The sequence below is a fragment of the Lactuca saligna genome, chromosome 8 (genome assembly GCF_052625555.1).
Source record: "Lactuca saligna cultivar CGN05327 chromosome 8, ASM5262555v1, whole genome shotgun sequence".
NCBI lineage: Eukaryota > Viridiplantae > Streptophyta > Magnoliopsida > Asterales > Asteraceae > Lactuca > Lactuca saligna.
Genome location: NC_136424.1, coordinates 138,466,163 through 138,485,879, shown reverse-complemented (window position 1 = coordinate 138,485,879; position 19,717 = coordinate 138,466,163). Strand labels below are relative to the sequence as shown.

Below are 19,717 nucleotides of genomic sequence, written 5' to 3'. Positions count from 1 at the left end.
GAACTCGCTTTCAAGCTTCAAACACACACACACAAGGCACACACACGAATAAGGCTCTCAAGGGTTCTTTGGGACTATAAGGAGGTCCAAGGGAGGTTAAGGTCCCTTTAAATAGGAGTGCAAACCCCGAGAATTAGGGTTTCACTTGCCAGCTCCTACTCGCCGAGTCCCATTATGGACTCGCCGAGTAGGTCACATAACCCGCGATCCTTGTCGCTGCTACTCGACGAGTAGGTAAACCAACTTGTCGAGTAGGGCCTAATCCAAAAACTCATATTTACCATACTTGAGAAGCGGGGCGTTATAGATAGAATAACCAACAACTATATCTTTCAAATAGACAACACAAATCTTGAGACACGTATTTAAATTTTACCATCACATTCAAAATAAAAAATATTGAAAAGGAGTAACTGAATTTGGAATAAGTTTCGTTTATTGGAAGTCCTTTTCATGTGTTTAATACAAATAATGATGCCAAATCTTTATTTACGTGATATAGATATACTTTTTCAATAGACAACAATATTTAGTCGAGCATAAGATACATAGCTATGCATGAGAAGTTTCTATGGTTTGAGAAACTTGTCAAGCCAATCACTTGCATCTTTAAGCATTGATGGAGTCACATCATGTCCAATTCCTGGTTCGATTATCACCTGAATTTAATTCATAATAAATCACATTATTACCTCATATACAACACAATATTAATCATATACAATTATATTTTACTTTTTTTTACCAATGTAGACAATCTACTAAATTTATTACCCATAATAGCAACTTGCTAATATTCTCTGGTAGTAAAGTACATAGCTATTCCATGCAAATTTCTCATTTAGAAAAAGCAAGAAACATTGGTGAAAAGTCAAGAGTCAAAAGTCAACACCTTGAAATGATTCAAACATTGGGCATATTCGAAAGCTTTTTATGTTTAAAATATGGTAACATCAATACGTTCGATTGGGCAACGGGGATCGTCTTGACCTGATAGTTTTTTCCATGTTATTAAGTCATCAGAAAAAAAAAATGGATCAAGAAGAGGAGGGTGGATTAGTCATTTTACCATTTATAATCAACAAAGGGCGTAGTGCAATGACTGGCACCGTATAAGGTGAGTCAAACTCAGACGCCAAACCAGGAGCTATTCTATTCCAAACCTGGTCAAAATAGTAGCACAACAACAGTTAGACGCCAACCGAATGCCACGTCAGCAACACATTTAGCAATCTTTATGGGACATACCTTTTCCACAACCTCTTTGTCAATGGCTTCCTTCCCTAAATCAATCATTGCTTCTGAATAAAAAGAATACAAACGCACCATCACAAAATCATGAAAAATTTTATAATTTAGAAAGAGTGCATGTGCTAACTATAGCCATAAGATTTTAAAAACCATATATATATATACACACACACACATATTTTAAGAGAACTTTTAAACAATTTTTCTAAATATATTTGAGGAAATAAATGAGGGAAATTTGTACAAATTTACAGTTGAAAGTCATTAAACACTGATATATATAACCTAACTTAGATGTTTTATTAAACATAGAGGTAATAACATATATAACATAGAGATTTTATATTTCTTTTGTAAAGTAGCGTCTGAATTACCTTCAAACACAGGCTTAATACTATCAACTCGAGCATGCCATTAATCATTATCTATGGCCCACCGAAAGCCCTACACATTCATATTAAGTTAGTAGGTTAGATTAACTGTTAAATTAATCCCATTAAGTCAAAAACAAATAATACCTGAACAGCAATTACGGGGACAACCATTGAATAACATGTATCCACAAAAGCAGCAAACCATGCATGCATTCCTGCATCACATATCAATAAATGAGTTATGGACTTAAAAGCATAATAACTCATAATAAAAGAATATATATACACTTGTTATTTCTAGATGATGTGTTTAATAAAATATTAAAATTCAACCTCCAAGTGAATTCCCAGTTATTCCTATCCTGGAATGGTCTATATCATCTCTTGTGGTTAGATAATCTGCCAACTTTAAAAGGTCCCACACCTAAAACATAATAAATGTTAAACATTTGGGCATTAAAAGTATATAATAAATGTCATTAGAAAAATTCAAGAGTGAACAAGTATAATTGTGTCATATATAAATGGCATTGTATCACCTCTTTTCCATGTTGAAACAAGAGCCTAGATCCAGAATATATGAAATTGAAGTCATATTTATGCTTTGAGATCATGAAAGATAATTAGTATATTCTCTATTGTACTGCCAAAATTCTTCCTAACTATAGCAACAAAAAACTGGTTTCTATATGAATCACATTGCTATAATTGGATAGATTTTTTCAAAGTAGGATGCTATAATAAACAAATATATGAAATATGTTGGTATTTCTAATTTTCTTGCATTTAGCCCTATTCTTTTTGGCATAAACCAAATAAAAAGAAAGAAAGGTTATAGAGCTCACATCTTGATAGGCGGTGGGGGTTTTAGCACGTTCTCCATGGTAACGAGAATCAATGGCAACTGCAATATATCCACGTGAAGCATAATCCTAAATTGAAAGGAAGAACTCGTTAGATCAAAGTCTTTTGTCAAATGAAGAAATGACCAATCTATCATTGTAATTTTATATTATACCTCAAGTGAAGGGCGTAGCCACTCTTTGTTTGCATTTTTTGGATGTACAAAAACAACAGCTGGTCTTTTTGATTGTGTGCATTCTTTCATGCTCAAAATGAGCACAGGCAGACGCCCTTGCTCTCCTTCCTAATTTTAATAAAATAATAAGGTTCATCATATTAAACTTTATGCATCATATATTCATATTACAAATTTGCTCTTGTTTTCCATCTTCCCAATTATGTAGTTATTTTGTTAGATATCTTTTAAACATCATATATCCATATTAAACTTTATCGAGTCAACATTCAACGGGAAAAAAGAAACATGGTCTAAGTTACCTCAGTGGGTAAGTAAAAGTTTTCTTCAGTGAGCAGTTCCTTGACGTTAATGCGTGCTTTCGGGTAGGATCTCATTACCTGATAGTGTTCATATAAGATAACTTCTAACTAAGATTAACAGAAATGTAAAGTATATGTCAAGTAATGTCCACCTCAAAGTCAACAGGTATTCCCTGATATAAGGGTTCCACCACAAGTTCTGCAGGTAGCGTCTGAAGTGCACGTAGTGTCGGAACTGGAAAAAAAAAAGTAGTAGAAATCTAATATGAATCCACATTTTGACAAATAAAGAGATGAAGTCATATTTGAATGAAATTATTGATAAACATAATAATGGTAGGATAAGAGTGATAATAGTAGTTATTAATGAAAAAAGTTAAACTTAATTCCCCTCTTAACAAGACAATGAGAGATAAAGAACAAAGTTTGGTGTTTTTTTTTTTTTTTTTTTTTTTTTTTTTTTTTTTTTTTTTACCTAATGGGTTCAGGACTTAATATGATAAGCTAGTTATTTTTCTTTTGAGTTCATGCAAGAGAACAACTTAATTGATAAAGTTAGGGAAATGAGGCTTTCCCAATTAAGTCTTAACATTTTATAAATTTACACCAACTTAGTTTTTCCTTCTCAATTACTTTATTTTGACAACAATTAATGGACAACAAAGAAACATGGTGCTACCAGAGAAACATACAAGTTTTGCACCTTTTTCTATGGACAATCAAACGAATTATTTTATAATGAAAGCAACTGGCATTATACTACTCTTACTAGATTAATTGAGAAACATGGTGCTACCATAGAAACATACAAGTTTTGCACTTTTTCTATGGACAATCAAACATTATACTACTCTTACTAAATTGAGAAACATGGTGCTACCATAGAAACATACAAGTTTTGCACTTTTTCTATGGACAATCAAACGAGTTATTTTATAATGAAAGCAACTGGCATTATACTACTCTTACTAGATTGAGGAAACCATTGATATTCATAAACAAATTTAAATACATAAAACACACAATGTTCGGATCTCCGTAACCACTATCTTAGCTCAAAAGAAATCTACTACGACTAGCTGTCTAACAGCCATGTCTATCCCATAACTACTCCTTATTTTTCTATATTGCCTTATTATTGTGTAATTGCGATGAGTGTAATGCAACCCGCAAGAACCTCATGGGAAGTGGTGGTTGTATTTGTAGGTGATAGCGCCGATGGAGAGAACAATTTATTGAAATGGTTCTTGTAATTCACAAAAATTTCGTGTTTGGTTCCTATGTTTTCTTTTGCACTTGGATGGTCGTAAAGTTTTTGATTTTGTTGTAATTTACAAAAATTTCGTCTGATCCACCGAGAGATCCGGTCATCGACTGCATCTGTTCCCTCCTCGCTCCTCCCTCTTCGCCATCGACTGCATCTGCTCCTTCCTCGCCCATCCTCTCCGCCGTCATTTCTTTAAAGGGTTCAGGGGTGGCGGTGGTTCACTTTACTTGTTTTCCTCCATTCTTGTCACTTTAAAGGGTTCAGGGGTGGCGGGGGTATATGTTTTAAGCTAATCCAATTCTCATTCTACTCGGCTGGGTTTTCTTCTGGAGGAGCTCCTTTATGTTTCTGTGTGGCGATTTTTGGGTTTCTTGTGACATACGTGGCGTTTTTTTTGGGGTTTAGGTATTGCAAGTCGCCTCTTTGAATTTCCGTCTTCTCTTCTCTTGTCCTCTTCTTTCTCTGTGTTTTGTTGTTCTTTCATGTAATACATTCCTCCATTGATATTCCGTATTCTATGATTTCCCTTTCTATGACCTTTGATTTCCTATATTTTCGTTATTGTCTGCTTCTCTCTTGTTCTGACGTCTGTTTGTAGAGATTGCCTCGCTGCTGTCCTCTTCTTCTTCCTCAGCTTTGCGTCTGCATGGGCTTTTACAGGTAATACTTTTGTCATGGATCACTGCCACTTTCTGTGATCTATCTGTACAAGTCCTGCAATGGAGGTCACTACATTTAACCAGACATTCCCAGATGCCGAGCTTCCGGTTTGGGACAAAATTGGTGGTGTTGTCAGACTCAGCTAGGGAATCGGTTAGTTTCCATTTCTTTTCCCTAAATTAAAACTTCAAAACGAAAATTTCATTGTGTGTACTTCATCGAATAGTCGATTCTATGGTGATTCATGATGGGGTTTTGATTTTTGATATCTCTAATGAACATGCATGGATCAATGGAGATTTAGAGTTTGTTGTTCTTCATGATTGCATCTTCCTGTCTAATAAAGGTGAAAAATTCATGCGGACTCTTTGTTTTTGGTAAACATATTGTTCAACTTTGGCCTATTAAACACATGTTCTACAAAATCCATCCATATATTAACTCAAAATTGGTGTAAAACCAAAACAAGAGATGATTGCATCAAAAAACCAGATTATTGATTCCTACCCTAATATGGAAATACAAATATCATTAAGAATCAGGATTAGATAACTGACTGTTAAAAAAAAAAAATGTTCAGCACATGTATCCCTAAATACAACAAAATGATATAATTGTAAATGCAAATAAACCCTCATATGTTTTTTATCCAAAACTCTCCACTTTTACAAAATGTAATGTTTCTTTCTTGCATTTACGCTAGAACCTTCGTTTGTAACAAATATTAAAATTATATTTTTACTTTTTTATTATATAATTAAAAATCTTGAGTGTCATATATGCAAATGGTGTCAAGTTATTGAAGGTTTAAAGTGGTAGTCTGATAGACTTATTGACTTATTTCATGTGTATTTTACATTCCATTACGATATAGTGTGCTGCAATTTCCATGTTCTTTTGCACATAAATGATGATTAGTAAAAGGACAAAATGAGTTACATGAAGATAGCATGTATGACATTTATACCCTTCAAGTTTCACATGTGATTTATAGTTTTAAATTTGGAATGTCTTATATTGACTATCCATCTTTTTGTAGGTATTTCAATCAAGGTATGGATGTTTGAGGAAGTATTTTCTAGTTTAAAAAGCTTTTTGTAACTTAAGTATAGAAACTTATAATAATATATATCTATTAACTAGAATTATGAAGAAAAAAAATATTTTGAAACCAAGCGGCAGCCCAGCAAAATGAAGTTTGAATTGAAAAAACAAAACTCATATACAAATTTACACCGGCTTAGTTTTTTGCTTACTAGATTGAGGAAATTGTCGATATTCATAAACAAATCTAGATACATAAATAGCTCGGATTTCCATAGCCACTATGTTAGCTAAAAAAATCTACCAGTAATAGCAGTCTAGCTGCAATGTGTATCCCATAACTACTCCTTATTTTTCTATATTGTTTAATTATTTTTGGCAAAGAATTCACAGGTTTGTACTGGAGTATGATTTGAGCCCAAATATTCACAACAATTCAACATCAAAATTGACCAAATCTATGATAGAATCTTACCTATAGGAGTACGGCGACTACGAAGAACTTCATGGAATTGTGAACGGAGGTTGGCTGCTGATTCGACGGACTCCATCTTCTCAAAATTCCAACGAGCAATGGTGATGTGAACACGTTGAGATGATATGTTGTGTTTATATTTATAGTAGAGTAATTGTGATACGGGAACACGTGAGAGTGATGGAACACCTCCGATATGTGGTGTTTGTACTTGTAGGTGATAGAGTGCGAATGGAGGGAACAAATTACTAAAATGGTCCCTATGGTTTGCAAAAATTTTACGTTTGGTTTTTACCTTTTCTTTTGCACTTGGAAGGTCCCTAAGTTTTGATTTTATTATGTTTTTCATCCCTCGTGGAGCTAAAAGGACTATATTGTTCTTTATCTTTATATTTTTCAGTTTTTTTATTTATTATTATTAGTTTACTATTAAATAATATAAATTATTAAATAAACTTGAAATTGGACCCACCCAAAACCCTACACCCCTCATATCCTTCTCTTTCATTTCAGTTCGTCTGCGCTGCAAATCAATGGCTGCCACCAGAAAACACCAAATGTCACTGGAAAACATCGCACCAGGAAACCACAAGACACCACCGATCTGCACTTTAAATCTATTGATTTGCTCCATCAATCACCGATCTTCATCACCACACACCACTAGAAGCATTCTTCTCGACGCCCCCATCTGATCCACCGAGAGATCCGGTCATCGACTGCATATGCTCCTTTCTCGCTCATCCTTTCCGCCATTAGTTATGTAAAGGGTTTAGAGGTGGTGGTGGTTCAATTTACTTGTTTTCCCCAACACTTGTCACTATTGTGGGGGTAGCTTCATGACACTGAAATGGATCTGGTAGTGATTGCTTCTTGGTACTATGACGTTAATGGCTTCACGGCGATGATCGCAACAGATCTAGACGCTTTTAGGTTTTAGTATCGGTTTTCAAGCAACGAAGGGAGAGATGTTTTTAGGGGAGGCGGTGTTTTCGGAAAGATAAGAAACAACAATGGTGGTGGTGGTGATTGTTTATTATTTGTCTGATGAAGCTTCCGATGGGAGGGCTTTAGAAGCGGTGGTGAATTGAAATGAGAGAGAAGTGCATGAGAAGTGTGGGGTGTAGGGTTTTGGGTGGGTTCCATTTTAGGTTTATATAATCATTTATACTCATTAGTAATAAATAAATAATATAAAACAACTAAAAAAGATAAAGACAAAGGACAATATGGTCTTTTCATTTCTATGAAGGGATGAAAACCGCATTAAAACCAAATCCTAGGTACTGTTTGAGTGCAAACAAAAACATAGGACCAAACGTGAAATTTTTGCAAACCACATGGATCATTTCAGAAATTTGTACTTTAGTATATGCATAGAGTAAATTATGAAAATTGTTTGTTTCGTCTAGGATATGCATTATATAAATTACGAAAATCGTTTGTTTCATTTAGGATATGCATCGAGTAAATTACGAAAATCGTTTGTTTCATTTAAGACATGCATAGAATAAATTACAAAAATTGTTTGTTTCATTTAGGATATGCATCGAGCAAATTATGAAAACCGTTTGTTTCATTTAGGATAGACATTATGTAAATTATGAAAATCGTATGTTTCATTTAGGATATGCATTATGTAAATTACGAGAAAATTATTTGTTTCATTTAGGATATGCATTATGTAAATTACGAAAATCGTTTGTTTCATTTAGGATATCCATTATGTAAACTAGCTAAATTGTTTGTTTCATTTAGGATATGCATCGAGTAAATTACGAAAACCATTTGTTTCATTTAGGATATGCATTATGTAAATTGTGAAAATTGTGTGTTTCATTTACGATATGCATTATATAAATTACAAAAACCATTCGTACAACCAACATTTGTTACTATTGGAAGGAGATCTGAAGCAGTGAGGGATGGAGATATGGTTCATGAGTCACTTCTCTTCTTCTCAACGCCCCCATCTGATCCACCTTGATGGTCATCGACTGCATCGACTCCCCTTTGCTCGTCCCTCTTTGCCATCGACTGCGTCTCCCCCTCCTCGATCATCCTCTATGCCATTAGTTTTGTAAAGGGTTCTAGGGCGGCGGCGGTTCACTTTACTTGTCTTCCTCCATTCTTGTCACTATAGCAGGGGTAGATTCATGACACCATAGTGAATCCGGTGGTCATTGCTTCATGGTACTATGATGATGGTGGTTTCACGTCGATGATGGCAAAAAATCTAGAAGCTTTTGGTTTTTAGTAGCGGGTTTTAGGCAATGAAGGGAGAGATGTTTTCAGGGGAGGTGGTGTTTTTATAAAGATAAGAGAAAACAATGGTGGTGCTGGTGATTGTTTATTATTTTTCTGATGAACCGGGGGGGGGGGGGGGGGGGGGGGCTTCAGAACTGTGGAGTGTAGGGTTTTGGGTGGTAAGTTAAAATGAGAGAGAAGTACATGAGAAGTGTGGGGTGTAGGGTTTGGGGTGGGTTCCATTTTAAGTTTACATAATCATTTATATTCATTAATAATAAACAAATAATAAAAAAGACTAAAATAGATAAAGACAAAGGACAATATCATCTTTTCATCCCTATGAGGGGATGAAAAATGCAATAAAACCAAAACCTAGGGACCGATCGTGTGAAAAAAAAAACATAGGGACCAAACGTGAAAATGTTGCAATCCACATGGACCATTTCATTAATTTGTACTTTAAGATATGCATAGAGTAAATTACGAAAATTGGTTGTTTCATTTAGGATTTGCATCGAGTAAATTACGAAAATTGTTTGTTTCATTTAGGATATGCATTGAGCAAATTACAAAAATTGTTTGTTTCATTTAGGATATGCATCAAGTAAATTATGAAAACCATTTGTTTCATTTAGGACATGCATTATGTAAATCACAAAAATCGTTCGTTTCTTTTAGGATATGCATTGATTAAATTACGAAAACCGTTGTTTCATTTAACATAATCATCGAGTACATTACGAAAACCGTTTGTTTCATTTAGGATATGCATTATGTAAATTACGAAAATTGTTTGCTTCATTTAGGATATGCATTATGTAAATTATGAAAATCGTTTGTTTTATTTAGGATATGCATTATGTAAATTACGAAAATTGTTTGCTTCATTTAGGATATGCATTATGTAAATTATGAAAATCGTTTGTTTTATTTAGGATATGCATTATGTAAATTACGAAAATTGTTTGTTTCATTTATGATATGCATCGAGTAAATTACGAAAACCGTCTGTTTCATTTAGGATATGTATTATGTAAATTACAAAAACTGTTTGTTTCAATTAGGATATGCATTATGTAAATTACGAAAAAATGTTTGTTTCATTTAGGATATGAATTATGTAAATAACAAAATCCGTTTATTTCATTTAGGATATGCATTGACTAGATTACGAAAATTATGCATTATGTAAATTATAAAAATCATTTGTTTCATTTAGGATATGCATCGTGTAAATTACAAAAATCGTTTGTTTCATTTAGGATATGCATCGAGTAAATTATGAAAATTGTTTGTTTCATTTAGGTTATGCATTATGTAAATTATGAAAATCGTTTGTTTCATTTAGGATATGCACCGTGTAAATTACGAAAATCGTTTGTTTCATTTAGGATATTTTTTTATGTGTGTTTTTTTTTGAAATTTTATTAAAGTTAATATTTTTACTTTTTTTTTTTTTTTGTATAGTAACCGAGGATGTAACTGAAGTTGATCATATTACACCTTGGAATCACTTTCTCAGGGGATGAAGGTGGGGCAATATATTTCAAATTGGTTTAATGCTATCTTAAAGTAAATGCTTCACATATTTTAGCCCTAATTTCTTGCATTGATGTATATGCTAATGCAGGTCACTGCTATAAGAAAACAAACAACATAGGTTTTATCTTTTCAACTTCCATATATTAGTATAAGTTTACTTTGCTCTTTATGTTTGTGTTTTTGTAAATATACATAATCACATGAAGTCTTTTCTTCTTTGTCCTCCTAATTTGAATGCAACTTCTATAAGAATTTAAAGAAGTCTAATTTCATATTGTTGCAAACTTAGCAGAGTGCATAAAAAACCTAGAGTAATCATTAGATATATTAATGGAATTTGGGAGGCTCGATAGTTTAAGTGAATACAAGTGTTCAAGTGGTAGTCGATTGCCTTATTGACTTATTTTTTGTGTATTTTACATTCCATTACCGTATAGTGTCCTTGAATTTCCATGTTCTTTTTGCAGATACATGATGATTAGTAAAAGGAAAAAAAATAAGTTACATGAAGATAGCCTATATGACTTTTATACACTTCAAGTTGCACATGTGATTTATAATTGTAAATTTCGTACCGACTTTGTTCAAATTTGACAAGTTCAACTATATGGTAAGAAAGAAACAATGATGAGAGTATAATATGCATTTTTTCTTATAACATGTTGAATGTAGGAGCACGAATCACTAGGTGACTCAAACGGTTGGGGGAGTTTCAATCTTTTGGAGTAGTGATTTTTTTTTGGAGTGGTGATATACATCATGTAAATTATGAAAATTGTTTATTTCATTTAGGATATGCATCGAGTAAATTTCGAAAATTATTTTTATAATTTAGGATATTTTGTTTTGATGTGTGTGTGTGTGCGTTTTTTTTATTTTATATTTTTGTATAGAAATCGAGAATGTAACTGAACCTACATTTTATGATGTTACACCATGAGATCCTGATTTCTTAGGGAATGAAGGTGGGACAATATATGTCAAATTGCGTTAATGTTATCTTAAAGTAAGTGTTTCACATTTTCAACTATAATTCCATGCATAATGTTTATGTGATGTCACTACTATAAGAAAACAAACAACATAGGTTTTATCTTTTCAACTTCCATATACTAGTATGATTCTGCTTTACTCATAAACCATATGCATTTGCCACCCATTCTTTATGTTTATGTTTTTGCAAAGAATGGGTGCCAAATGCATATGGTTTATGAGTAAAGTAGAATCATACTAGTATATGGAAGTTGAAAAGATAAAACCTATGTTGTTTGTTTTCTTATAGCAATGACCTGCATCAGCATATACATTAATGCAAGAAATTAAGGCTAAAATATGTGAAACATTTACTTTAAGATAACATTAAACCAATTTGAAATATATTGCCCCAGATTCATCCCATGAGAAAGTGATTTCAAGGTGTAATATCATCACATTCAGCTACATGCACCCTTCATAGTCAGTTGTCCTTAGTCCGGGAGTATGGACATGACATATAGTCTGTCATTAATCCGGGAGTATACATTAAGACATAGTCAATTGTCCTTAGTCCGGGAGGATGGACAAGACATAATTATTTGTTTTTAGATCTGGGAGTATGGATCGGGTCGAGAGGTTAGATTTAGATCCGGGAGTATGGATCAGGTCGAGATGTTAGTTTTTAGTCTCGTTGAGAGCATTGACGGGGTGGGGTAAGAGTTGCTATATATATATATATATATATATATATATATATATATATATATATATATATATATATATATATATATATATATATATATATATATATATATATATATATATATATATATATATATATATATACCATCTTATAAAGAGTATATAATTGAGGACCCTACCATTTTTTAAGACAATATCTTAAAAGAACAAGGAGAATGGTTTATGGCCATTAGATAAAAAATGAATGCTGTAGATACTAAATTTGGTGATCCATGTCACCACAAATCAACCAATAGAAATGAAGTAGAAACATATACTATGCATATGCTATCCAATGGTTGGTACTATTCTAAAAGAAAATCACATGGATCCTGTCTTTTACCTGTCACTCACTTTCTTTATTTCATTATTGGCTTTAAAATGGATTATGAAGTTCTTCAGTACCTATATTCAGGTAGGTGTGCTATCCCCAGTTCACAAAAAACCCTAGAACGACCACAATCATTTTTTGTAGCCACCACCCCCATCGTTCATTACCGATGGACCACAAGTCACCGTCAACGCATTGCCTATTTGCCTTTGGTTTTAACCGCACTATCATCTTTCTAGTTCCTCGATCCATTCCTCTCACCAAAAAAGAACATCATTAATCTTGCCCTCTCTTTCAGATGTTGGGTGGAACCAAGATTCGAAATTAGATCTGGGATATTGGAAGCATATATGATTTTATGTCCAGGTTTTAACTCATATATGAAGGCTTTGTGTGTACTTCTAGGACCATACATATCTTGAAATAGATTATGAGGTACATGTTATTGAAATTTCACTTTGTTTAAACACAACCTCTGACTTTTTCCAACAATTATCGGCGTACTTTTAGGTTATTTGTTGAGTTCTACACACACAAAGGAAGATAAAAATCAGGAGGGTGCGATGTCTTTGTAGAAGAATGGAACAAAGCTGGTTCCATGTTTGTGCTTGTGCTGTTTTATTTAAGAATTCTTTACCTAAGACAACTCCAACAAATTGGATGTATATATTGAAAATTATTGCAGATTTTTAGTTATTTTTTATGTAAATGTATTAAATAGATGTATGGTCTCTTTGTATGCATGTTTGTATGTATGTGATATTTGTATGCATGTGTTCGTGTTTTGAAAATTGTTGCCGCTTGGTTTTTAAATGAGTTTATCTTCTTTTTGGTTTGTTAAAAGGTGGTTTAGAGTCTTGGGGTTAGTCTATTAGATGTTTATTTAGGGACCCGTGATTGCTTCACTAAATTTTGATTACAAGAAATATTTTATTTAGTCCATTTAATTTTTGTTTGTAAGTTTACATATTTGTGGCAAACATTGTTGTTTTTAAATTAAGTAGTTAGTTCTTAAAATAAGAGAAAAGTTTCGTTTCAAAATGTTGACGTAGATGTTTGAGATTTTACAGGTTTGCGTTTTGTATTGTTTGTGTATTAAATAATAAAACCAAAAGATTTGAAAATACACTATTAATGAGGTTGGTTATGTTTACTATATGTAATAAATAGATGTTACTCAAATTTAAATAATTCAAATTTAAATAAATGTGTCATACTGAATGATATTGTTTTTGAATTATTGGAAAAAAAACTTGAAAGTTCAAATATATAATTTTAAAAATTAAACCGAAGTTTGTGTTATAACTAAATTTGCTTGATAAAGAGATTTGATACAACGTTGTTAAAAAAAAGAATTGACACATCAATTTTTTTTGTCAGTTTAAGCAAAAAGTACAGACAGTATTAGATATAGTCAATTGTTGTATTAAATAAACTGTAAAGTTTAATCTATTCGGTAAAAACTTTTGTGGAAATTAAATAGTAAATAAAATATAGTTTGGAAATATTTTATTGGGTTATTTTGGTCGATTTCTAGAAAATAATATGGTTATTATGGTTTATGTGTTGTTATTTCTTAAAAATGGCGTGGTTAAATGTATAATTTATTATATTACTTTTATTACTAAAAAGTTATCTAAACAAATTTATTAAAAGTTTAGTGATGAAATTTGCAATTTACTCTTAATTAATACGTATATATAAATACGTTTGAGAAAGAAAAAAAAATCATACCAACACTCCATTTGTAAAGAATCAACATTATATCAAGCATATCAATTATTTTTTTGTCCCTTTATATAGAAAGTTACATGAAACTGGATAATATACTAAAGGCATGTTTTAGACACTGTATAAAAAATTTATTTTTAAATGATATTTATTATTTTACAAGAAAAAAATATGTTTAAACGGCTTCACAATGATCACTAATATGGAAGATATAAGGTTTCTACTTCTTTCGTAAACAATTCAAAAGGAAATATATTGGGAAATTTAAAAGCATGAGAAAGTAAAAAAGTATGGGGAAGTTAAAAGTTTCATGTGACTTTATGAGCTCTTGCATAAGGTGTGGGCAACTAGTTGCAACACCATTTTGGTGCCACATCACATGCCACATCATCAATGGTGTTATAACACCAAGTGAGGAAATGGGCAACATGTTATATCTTGTTATGACACCAACTTTTTTTTCATTTTATAAATTATTTTATTTATTTTGATTTTTTTTTTAAATTGAGACAAATATTTTTTAAATTAAAAATAAATAAAACATAATGTTTAAAAAGTATAAAAAACAATTAAAATTTTCTAAAACTTAAAATTAACATAAAGACTAAATTACACATAATATCCAAAAACAAAATAAAATAAAATAAAATAAAATAACATCCAAATTCAAAAAAAAAAAAAAAAACAACGCTATTCGTTATCGTTATTGTTACCATAGAAGATATGATCCGCCAAGTCCTCTCGCAGTTGTTTGTGTTTATTTGCGTCCTGAATGTCAACAACGCGATGCAAATAATCTGCTGTTCCTGGCTGAAACTGAACGTGTCTGGGCTCCGTTGGGATATAGTGTGCAATATTTTGCCCTTTATCTTCTACTACCATGTTATGCATTATGATACACGCATACATGATATATCGTAAAGTTTCTAAATCCAATGGTCGTGCTGCATGTTCGACTATATGCCACTTCGCCTTCAGCACCCCAAAAGCACGTTCCACATCCTTACGTGCTCCTTCTTGTCTTCTCTTAAAAAATTTGTCTCGTTCTTCAACCGGGTGGCGGAATGCCTTCACGAATGTGGAATACTGAGGATATATTCCATCTGTAAGGTAATACCCATATTTGTATTCGTTTCCATTCACCGTAAAAGGAGCATCCGGGGCTTTTCCGTTCAAAAGATCGTCGAATATTGGCGACTGATCAAGAACGTTAACGTCGTTGTTGGAACCCGCAACCCCAAAAAATGCATGCCAAATCCATAAATCTTGAGAAGCGACAGCCTCTAACACCAATGAAGGTGATCCGTGATGACCACTTGCGTATTGCCCTTTCCATGCTACCGGACAATTTTTCCATTTCCAGTGTGTGCAATCAATGCTTCCGATCATTCCGGGAAACCCATGACGTTCTTCATGCGCCGCATACAATTCTTGCAAATCATGCAACGAAGGTTTCCGCAAATACACATCTCCAAAAGTTTCAACAACACCCCTTGACAATGTATACAAACTCTCTCTTGCGGTTCTTTCGGACATTCTCATATAGTCGTCCATGGTGTCGGGTGACTCCCCCATAGCCATCAAACGAATGGCCGCAGCACATTTCTGCAACGTTGTAAACCCCCGTCTACCTCTAGCATCATATCTTAATTGAAAAAATTCGTACCTAAACATAAATTAACTATAGTTTAAAAATATATTGCATATGTTGTAAAATTAAAGAAACATGTAGTACATTTTTATTTATTTGGTATAAAAATATAGTAAAGAAATGATACCGGCTTTCCAAGGCATTGGCGATTCGTAAGAACACATCCCTACTCAAACAAAATCTTCTTTTGAAGTCCTTCGCCCCGTATACACAATTATCCGCAAAGTAATCGCGATATAGATGTTCGTGTCCTTCCTCGCGATTTCTGTTTAACATCGCACGTCTTGTTAGTAGCGGGGCTGGATCTGGTTGTAGCAGGTCGGTAGTATAATAATGATACATCATCCTAAAGAAAATATCTTCATCTGAATCATCGGACGAATCAAAAGGATCCATATTTTTTTTGAAGATAATTGAAAGTATGTAGAGAGGATAAGAAAAAGTGTGAAAATTTTAAATGAAATGAGAGTATTTATAGGATAAAATGTGTTTTTTTTAATAATTAACTTTTTTTTTTAAACCGTTGCAAATCAAACGGTAATTTTTTTTAATTTAAAACGGTCATTTTCACTCGTTTCTTCCCGTCGCCATCGCAACGAGTTTCACCACGACGAGAAGCAACGAGCAGGGGGGGCGGTGTTCCCCGTGTTATAACGGCGTTGAGGGGTGCCACCTCACCCCCCGTCGCTTCTCGTTGGACCCATACCCACTCGTCTAAGAGTATTGGGTTGCTCATGCCCACCCGCAATCACCGTCTTCTCCCCAAAACAAGATCACGGGATGGTGTTCAAGATGTTGTTGAACACGACTCTTAATGTGGGAAACAACAAGACTTTTATTAAGACACTTAAGAAGACCTTACACTTTGTGAGACTACTACACACTTTTCTCTCTTTGAGAAAAGCGTCACAAACGTGTCCCAAGCTTCTTTCGGGGTGTTCTCATCCCGAATATGCTCCAACATCTCTTCTTCAATTGTGGTCTTCAAGGCAAACATTGCTTTGCCTGCTTTGATTTTCCATTTGCGTAAAGCACCATTAACGTCTTCCTCTGGTGGCGTAGTTTCGCTTCCACCAACGACCTCCCATGGATCTTGTCCTTGTAAGTAGGACTTCATACATGTTTCCCACGTTTTGTAGTTGTTATTGTTGAGTTTCTTCATTCCTCCGACGACTTGGAGATCACCCATCGTGTTGGCAGTACCTCGGTAATACCAAACAAGCTAGTTTCGATACTAAACTTGCAGAGTCACAAACTACTCACGATACAACGAGAATCACTCGTTCTCACTATCAAGAAACCTTGCTCTGATACCAGATTGTTGAACACGACTCTTTGTATGGGAAACAACAAGACTTTTATTAAGACGCTTAAGAAGATCTTACACTTTGTGAGACTACTACACACTTTTCTTACTTGGAGGCTTTTCCTAGATACTTAGATGTTGGATTGTTTGGAGCAAATGAGCTCCACACCTATTTATAGGTGTTTCCACCTCCGTATAGGAATTTTCTAGATCTACATACATTCATGGCTATTCTAGAACTATCTACCATATTCTATATCTATTACAAGCTTTTATATGTTTGTAGAATGTTCTATAATGTCCTAGATAAGTATAAACATTCTTGTGTCTTCCATAGTGTTCTAGAATGTTCCATAGCCTTCCAGGGTCTTCCATCTCGTTCTAGAGTATTCTAGAATCTTTCGGCATCTTCAACACTCCTCCATAGTATTCCATAATGTTCTAGAATCTTCTAGTGCATTCTAGAACAAGCTAAAGTCTTCTAAATAATATTCGTTTTATTGGGCTAGTGATGATCTTTAACAGATGTCATACCGACGTTGAGAGTAGAAATGAGAGGAAGAGGAGAGAAGAAATGGGCCGTTGTCATCCGTCGTCATTACAAGGAGACTTTAACGAGAGTCGGAGGCGACGTTTCCGACGTTATGCTGGAGTTTTGGGTGTGTAACATCAGCTTTTTACAAAGTTATAGTGCATGGTCTAATAAATATTAAATTTTACCATTCTTGCTTTTGCATTCCTATTTCATATTTTGTAAAATTCTCGAAACCATTATTTATACATTATTAATTGCGACTTACTTTTTCACAATTTAAAATAATCAAGTGGGTTTTGTTTTTTTCTTTAAATAAATTTATATGAAAAATTGTAACCTTATATCACTAATTTAGAATCTCTTAATATATATAAAGAAAACATATTGGTTTAAAAGATAAATGATCAACAGCCAAAAAAAACTATCAACGAAACGTCCAAAGACAATTAATAGCCAAAACGAAACGTCAAAAAGAAAACTATATTAAAAACCAAACGTCCAAAGAAAACCATCCTTAAAATGAAACGTACAATGAAAACTAATAGTCGAAACGAAATGTCCAAAAAAACTATTGTCGAAACGAAACGTTCAAAAAATACTAATAGTTGAAACAAATTCTCCAAAGAAAACTACATTAAAAAAAAAAAACTAATAGCAAAAATGAAACGTCAAAAAAAAATCTTTGAAATGAAACGTCCAAAAAAATAAATAGACAAAACAAAACATCTAAAGAAAACAATCATCGAAATGAACCGTTCAAAAGAAACTAATAGCCGAAACAAAACCTCGAAAGAGAACTATCGTCGAAATGAAAAGTCTAAAGAAAACTAATTGCCGAAATGTAAAGTCCAAATAAAATTAATAGCATAAACAAAATGTAGAAAGAAAACAATTGCCGAAATGAAACGCCAAAAAAATAAAACTAATGGCTGAAACAAAACCTCCAAAGAAACGAGACATCTAAAGCAAACTACATAATCTTGAAACAGTACCAAAACTGGTTTTCAAATAGTGTAACTTGATTTTAAGATTTTTATGTATTTATTTTAACAAAATAAAGATAATTAGAAAACAATATCTAAAATTGTCCAAACTTGGTGCTCCACTTTTATTAAACAAATATAACTTGAAAAAATGGAAAATGTTATTTTAATTCTCCTAATTTATGTGTGTGTAATAAATAAAAATTAGAATAATTAGTAAATAGTTAAGATAATTCCTGAAAATTTTTGTAAAATTATTTGATGTTGCATATATAATATGTGAAAAATATCAAGATGCATTTGTAACTAGTGGAGTCCAATTTTTGGATTTATGAATGTTTAATCTTAGGAAAATAGAAGAAAAATAGCTTATAGAAGAGAAAAATTGTACAACTTTTTATATAGCATCCTAATGTAATATAAGATTTTCTTGTAAACTTTCATAAATTTGGATGAGTAAAACTATTTTTACCGATTTTAGTCCATTATAAACACAAAAATCGTGGAAAAATAAAAACACACTATGAAAAATACTCAAAATATTTTCTGGGTATGAAACGTGAGCTAGAGGAAGCGAAAATTATTAAATGCTCTTTTAAGATCTCAGAACTTGGTTTTATGATTTATTTGTGTTAAGCATAAAGACATTCAAAAAGCATAGAAAAAAGTAACAAAAACTAATGAAACTTCAAGAGAGATGTTTATTAACTATAAGGGTCATCCATGAATTTATCCAGGATGTATGAATCTCAGAAAGTATTTTATATGATTTATTGCTCTATTTTCTTGCAATAATTATAATAATTTGAGAAAAATGAACTAATTTCTCAAAATTTATAGATCATCTTATATTGTTGGTTGGATTCTGGGAAAAATTGCATTTGAGCATAAAAGAAGTTTTAGGTATTTATTTGGGAGTAAATCCTTCAGGAACATATTAAAAAGCTTTTAACAACAAACTTTGATCATCTAGCATCTAAGTTTGAAGATCATCACATGTATGTTGGTTTGAAGATGCAAAGTCAAATTTTTTTGTAATATGTTGAAATCTATGTAATTGTCTTTTTCGTATGTTCATTATGTATTTACTAAGGCATTTGTTTTTACGAAGCTTAAATATTTAGCCTTAGTATTTTTTTTTGTACTTTCAGTCTCCTATAAATAGGAGCTGAACATAGAGTAGATGATAGAGTTTTTCCAGTTTTCTATTATCATTTTATACTCGTGTTCATTGGAAGTAATGAGAGCTTAAACCAGAAC

At 32.7% G+C, this 19,717-nt stretch overlaps 2 long non-coding RNA genes and 1 pseudogene across 3 annotated transcripts; 2 read left to right on the top strand and 1 right to left on the bottom strand.

Annotated features, from left to right (window-relative positions):
• Nucleotides 1-713: 713 nt before the first annotated feature.
• LOC145012963 (uncharacterized) lies at nucleotides 714-6,578 on the bottom strand (annotated as a pseudogene). The gene is made up of 11 exons (XR_013664767.1): nucleotides 6,413-6,578; nucleotides 3,119-3,201; nucleotides 2,967-3,044; nucleotides 2,644-2,772; nucleotides 2,471-2,557; nucleotides 1,959-2,049; nucleotides 1,770-1,840; nucleotides 1,626-1,695; nucleotides 1,249-1,301; nucleotides 1,070-1,163; nucleotides 714-990 (listed from the first exon to the last, which is right to left on the bottom strand). The product of XR_013664767.1 is annotated as an uncharacterized LOC145012963 (transcript).
• On the top strand, nucleotides 4,062-6,802 carry LOC145012964 (uncharacterized). The gene is made up of 2 exons (XR_013664768.1): nucleotides 4,062-5,046; nucleotides 6,331-6,802. It is a non-coding gene; the product is annotated as an uncharacterized LOC145012964 (long non-coding RNA).
• A 5,432-nt stretch (nucleotides 6,803-12,234) lies between these two features.
• Nucleotides 12,235-13,067, top strand: LOC145012140 (uncharacterized). The gene is made up of 2 exons (XR_013664394.1): nucleotides 12,235-12,686; nucleotides 12,762-13,067. It is a non-coding gene; the product is annotated as an uncharacterized LOC145012140 (long non-coding RNA).
• Nucleotides 13,068-19,717: the final 6,650 nt, after the last annotated feature.